The sequence below is a fragment of the Heptranchias perlo genome, chromosome 27 (assembly GCF_035084215.1).
Source record: "Heptranchias perlo isolate sHepPer1 chromosome 27, sHepPer1.hap1, whole genome shotgun sequence".
NCBI classification, from domain to species: domain Eukaryota; kingdom Metazoa; phylum Chordata; class Chondrichthyes; order Hexanchiformes; family Hexanchidae; genus Heptranchias; species Heptranchias perlo.
Window position 1 is genome coordinate 30,030,478 of NC_090351.1, and position 6,000 is coordinate 30,036,477.

A 6,000-nucleotide genomic window follows, 5' to 3' on the forward strand; every position below is an offset into this window, starting at 1 on the left:
TCCTCTTGAGAGGGAGACCAGCCCACTGTTGGCATCTGCCAACCCTATGCTGAGTCTGTTGAGGTATTCCCTATGTAGGGAGTCCCAACCCCCTCGTATCCCCATATTTGGGGCATGGGAAGGCTTTGCCCCCAATAGGCCATCACAAGAACACCAGTGCAAGGCTGGGATCCAGCATGTCTCGTCATGGCACGATTTATGGCCCTTACTGATTACCTGTTAAACTACAGCAGAGGTACATTGGGAGGGCTGCAGATTTTCTGGGCAAATAGAATTGTCTTAAGCAGAGACAATTTATATGCAAGAAGAAGCACATTTGAAAGCCTGGTTTGATTGCCCTGGGCCCCTGGAGAGCTTTATTCTTCCACAACCAGGCACAGTTCTGACGATGTTTTCTTCAGGCTATACATCTGTGCCTATCAGTGTGGTAGTACTGTAAATACATTTGATTATATCCATGGGGTAAATCTTCATGTGTCTGATTCCATCAGATGGGTGGGGGGGTGGGGGGTGGGGGGAAGAGGGGGGAGGTCTGGAAATCCAGCAGCTCCTCCGCAGAGGCGAGCTGGAAGTCAGAACTTAAAGGGGGGGAGGGAGGATGCATAGAGGGACGAGCAGCGGCTGGGAAGCATTCATGCTCCTCCTAGCCCCACAGAAACTAGAGCCACAGTGGTTATTGCCCTGTTTTCTGAATGGCCTGCAGTGGTACCATTCATCAGCTCAGTTCTACCAGTTTGGTGTGCGCGCTTCGGCCAGTGAAACACCAAAATTGCATCAGGGTCCTGCAGACAGCGTAGGAACTCTTGTTTGCATATTTAAGTAGGCTCCCACCAGTTTTAGGTGGGTGCTCTGTTCGCTCCTTTCCAGGCCCGTTACAAAATCACAGTGGGCAGGGCGGCAGCGGGAACAGGTCGGTAAATGCAGAGCTACATAAAATTACATAGAAATACATAAAATGTACAGCACAGAAACAGGCCACTTGGCCCAGCTGGTCTATGCCAGTGTTTACGTTCCACACGAGCTTCCTCATCTAACCCTATCAGCATACTCTTCTTTTCCTTTCTCCCACATGTACTTATCTTGCTTCCCCTTAAATGCATCTATGCTATTCCCCTCAACTACCTCTTGTGGTAGCGAGTTCCACATTCTTCCCACTCTCTGGGTAAATTTCCCATTGGATTTGTTAGTGACTGTCTTATATTTATGGCCCCTAGTTCTGGTCTCCCCCCACAAGTGGAAATATCTTCTCTATATCCAACCTATCAAACCCTTTCAGAATCTTAAAGACATTCATAATCTTAAAGACCAGTGCTGTGATTTTTGGCCCCATTCCCACCTGAAAAAGAGGTCGAAAGTCAGCCCCCCCCCATTTATCTTCGGTATTAATATACTCAAATGTTCTTTACAATTTCATCCACCTTTGCAGCACTACCACAGGCTGATTCATCTCCAGGACGGCTGTCATGTCCCAGATAATTCACCACAGTGTGGGGGGGGAGGGTGCAGAGGGGAAAGAATTAAACATATTGGCCCGTAAATTGCTCATAAAATAATGCCGATGCTAACAAAGCTTACCGTCATTTCAGGGCAAGTGGAAGAGCAAGTTCTGGTGAGCTCACATGCGCAGTCAAACGTGGAAATCCAGAAATTGCTCTACCATTTGCCCTGCTCCTCCAAAAGTTAAATGAAAAGGACAGCTTGCCGACTGAATGAATGGATCAGCCGATCTTGCTCTCCTGCCCAGCTGGAAACAAACTAATCTCTCCATAAAAATGGCAAGCTGGATTTTTTAGGTCTAAACTAACGTTTAAAGGTGTGGTCAGTCTTAATGACTGCCAAATAACCTCTCTGGCACTGAGAATTAACTTTTAAAAATGTGGCGTCTCATTACTTCTGATTTTAATTGTTATTGGACATTTATAAAAAAATTTTAAAAGTAAGAACTTTTTTTGTTTTACTTTTTCTGTCTGTCTCTGTCTTTTAATTCGATATTTCTTACACTCTTTTTATTTTGCTTTCTCTAACTGATTTTACGTTGAATTCACTGTTGTAGCTTTCACTTCTTGGTTCGGACTCTGCGTGGCTTGTCAAGGATGCTTCAAGCTGATTGATTGATGGGAGAGAGAGATCCTTTCCCCACTCTCATAACTCACAGAAGCCCAGGAAAGGACGCGACACTTTTCACAGCTCCCCACTGAAGCAAGTTGATGCCCAAAAGCTCACAAATAGTTTGTGGGTGAGTTTAAAACTAATGAGTGGCGGGCAATGTTTGTTCGGCACTCTGTGCAATTTCCGGACTCAAGTTTGTTGGTGGTAATAAACCATGGCTCAATTTCACTTATCGCATTGGTGCTGTACAGGGGTTTGAAATATTGAAATTGTTGGACTTACGTAAGCAACTGCGTATCGGCTAACATTGATACTTTTAGTTAAGGGGAGGTAACCGTTCACCTCTTAAACTCAGATCAGAAATCGGGGCATGACAATGATATTGCTAAAGGTCCCCTAACCAGCAAAGCTGCAGTTGGGCGATAAAATTACTAATAGACCAAATATAGGTTTCCACAATATTAAGGAGCCACACAAGGAATTAGATCTTAATTAAGATAAGAACAATAAAATATATTTAGTTCTCCAGGTTAAACATGAGAGGCACCAATATGACTTTAAGGCAGAGGGACAAGTAGCTGACCTTGGAAGACATCAATATGTAACTCTGAGGAAACTTGCTAAAAGACATACACTCTTATAAACTATCAAATAAACCATGGTACTGTGTCAGGAATAAGTACCTAGGTTAGAGGAAGGAAAAGGATATTGCTGAAAGAGAAATCCGTGATTTGGAAAACTGCTTAGGGCCAGTAGGGCTCTCATAGAGCATACACACAATTTTGTTCATTATATTGTCAGTTGGACACTTTCTACATCTTTCTCCTGTAGTGTTGAATATCAGAGTCGAGAACACATCTCATCAACTCCTTCAACTTCCATATATTAAATGGATTCTTCACATCAGTCTTTGTAAAGGAGGTCAATAAACAAATCCCAGACACAGTAAAGGTAGGTATGAAATCTGTAACATGTGGAGGGTGGCAAACCATGACTGGGGATTCCACTGCTCCTATGGTGAAGCTACGGTGATGGAGAAGAAGCAGCTGCAGGAAAATTTTCAATGTGTTTTACAAAAAACTTGAAAGGTTAAAGGGACGTAGGCCAGATGAATCACATCCTAGAACTGTCAAAGAATTGAAAGAGGAAATTAGTGATGCAATGGTTGATAATTTTGGGAGCTGGAGTAGTATCTGAGGAATGAAGGATAGCAGATACATTCCAATTTTCAAAAAAGTAACACACAGACCAGGTAATTACATGCCTAATGTAAATAGTGGGAAATTGCTTTAAATTACTCTAAATAACGACAGATGCCGTTAGATGCCCTGCTCCATCAAGTTATGGCCCATTATTGACAGGAGGAATGTCATTTCATTTTCTCAGTAAAGCAGAATGTTAAAAACAAAACTGCAATTACACTGAGTGAAGAATGGAAAAGGCTATTAAGAATAATTCTGTCACATGATGAACAGGTTTTGATAATAAGGAAATTATGCTTTAGTTCGAAAGTACCATAACATTGGATTTAAAGATGTGTCCAGATAAAATAGGAGTTGTCCCAATGTTAAGATTCCCTCTTCAATCATCTTACGGTCTATAGTTCTTTGATATTGTATTCTCATTTAGATTCCATGAAGGTAAAGATGTGTTGGGCCATGATATAAAAGTCACATGGCGCAGATCAAGTTGTACAGTGTTCTGGGCAGACTGTACCTTGAGTATTATATCCAGCACTGGTCACCAGGACACATGGAAGATGTTCAAGCATTGGAGGCAATGCAGAAAAGAGTCATGAAGTTGATCCCTAATGTCAAATATCTGAGTTATGAGGAAATATTGGAGAAATTGGGCTTTTCAGATGTATTGATGATTAAAGGAAAGTTAATGGATGAAAAAGGTAGATCTGAATAATTACTTTGAACTAAATTACAAAAGTAGAATAAGCGGACACAGGTTCAAATTAGTAAAAGGCGTATTTAGAGCTGATTTCAGGAAGTTCTTCTTCACAAAAAGGGGCCAATTTTAACTTGCCAAATTCGGCATTAACGGGGTGATAATGGCCTTAAAATGGGGTCGGCTGACCTACTGCCTAGTTAACACTGACACTCTAGCCACCGCCATTTTTAAAGGGGTATTCCCAGGGACAGCCGAAGCACCCACATGTGTCTCACAAGTCCTTTCCGCTTCAGCGTAGTTTGGGGTGGAGGCATTGCTAAGATTTAGTTCAATCTGACATAAATAACTATATCCCACTGCAGCTATACCTGAAATATACACCTGGAAGTGAAATTGCTCTTTTAACGTGAAACCTGTTTGGAGTACCAAAATGTATTTCAAATTCAACATTTTTAATAAAAATTTCATATTGCTGAGTGACTATGAGCATAAAATTACTAAAACAGGAGGAATAATGTAGTAAAATACTGAAACATGTATATGTGTTAATAGTGTAGATCATAAATTGGTGATGAATGTTGCATCCAGTACGTAATGGGACTTAAAAACCTTGAAGATATGTGTTTTACCATTGTGTCATTTAAAGGGACATTGTATTCTGATAAAATGCCTTGTGACATTTTGCTAAATTCTTAATCAGAGGGAGTTCAGTAACATCTGCCACAAATGTTTTGTAACTTCACTTAAAATAAAACTATAATTAAATCACACTTCAAAGTTTGCACTACAACAACAACTTGCACTTATATAGCGCCTTTAATGTAGTAAAAAATCCTACAGAAGCGTTATCAAACAAAATTTGACACCAGGCCACATAAGGAGATATTAGAGCAGGTGAACAAAAGCTTGGTCAAAGAGGTAGGTTTTAAGAAGCATCTTAAAGGAGTAGTGAGAAGTAGAGGGGCAGAGAGGTTTAGGGAGGAATTTCCAGAGCTTTGGGCCTAGGCAGCTGAAGGCATTGCTACCAATGGTGGGGTGATTAAAATCGGGGATAGTCAAGAGGCTAGAATTGGCAACAAATACACTCCAGACAGGCAATCTACTACATCACAAGTTTTCCTCAGTGGCCCTTATTGATCTGAATTTCCAAAGCAGCTTGTTCCTGATAACACGAGGAATTGAATTCTAACTGGAGATTTTTAATGCAGCCACATCCCTTTAATTTGAAATCCTTAGCTTCAGTTGATATCAATTGTTAAGCAAGCAATCAATTAATTAATTTTATTTCCTCCTATCTATTGGAACCCATTTCCCTTCCCGTTCCCTGCATCCTTTTATATTGTCTCTTTTCAAATACTTTTCCCATTCCCTTTCCGGTGATCGTGTAGTCTCTACCTCAATAGTCACTTGTGATAAAGTATTCCATCTTCTAATAATCGTCTATGTGAAAACACAGTTCTTCCAACTTCCCCTTTGTTCTTCTAATGATAATCTTGGATCTTTGTCCCCTTGGAACCAATTCACCAATCTTTAAATATTTACTCTCTGAAAACCTCTGCTTGATCCCCATTCAACCCTCTTTGGTCCAGGAAAAAAGGTAGTTTTTGAGCCATTCTTTATAGCCATAACCTTTAATTCCTAGCACCATTCTAGTGAATCTTTACTGAATCCTTTCCATTGCTCTAAGCTTTATATGATGTGGCTCCCAAAACTGCATGCAATACTCTGTTTGTGGCCTTACCAATATCTTGTGCAAATTCAACATGACTTACTTGTTTTTATGCCCGTGTGTGAAACCCAGAATCCCATTTGCCTTTTATGGCCTTTTCTACCTGTACTCACACCTTTAAGATCTGTGCATCTGAACAGCTAGATCTCTCTTCTTCTTCACTCTGTTAAGAGTCTTACCATTTACAGTAGACTTTTTTTCCCTGTTCTTGTCTTCAAAGTGCACTACACATTTCTCTGCAATGGAAGATTGATGGACTGCTA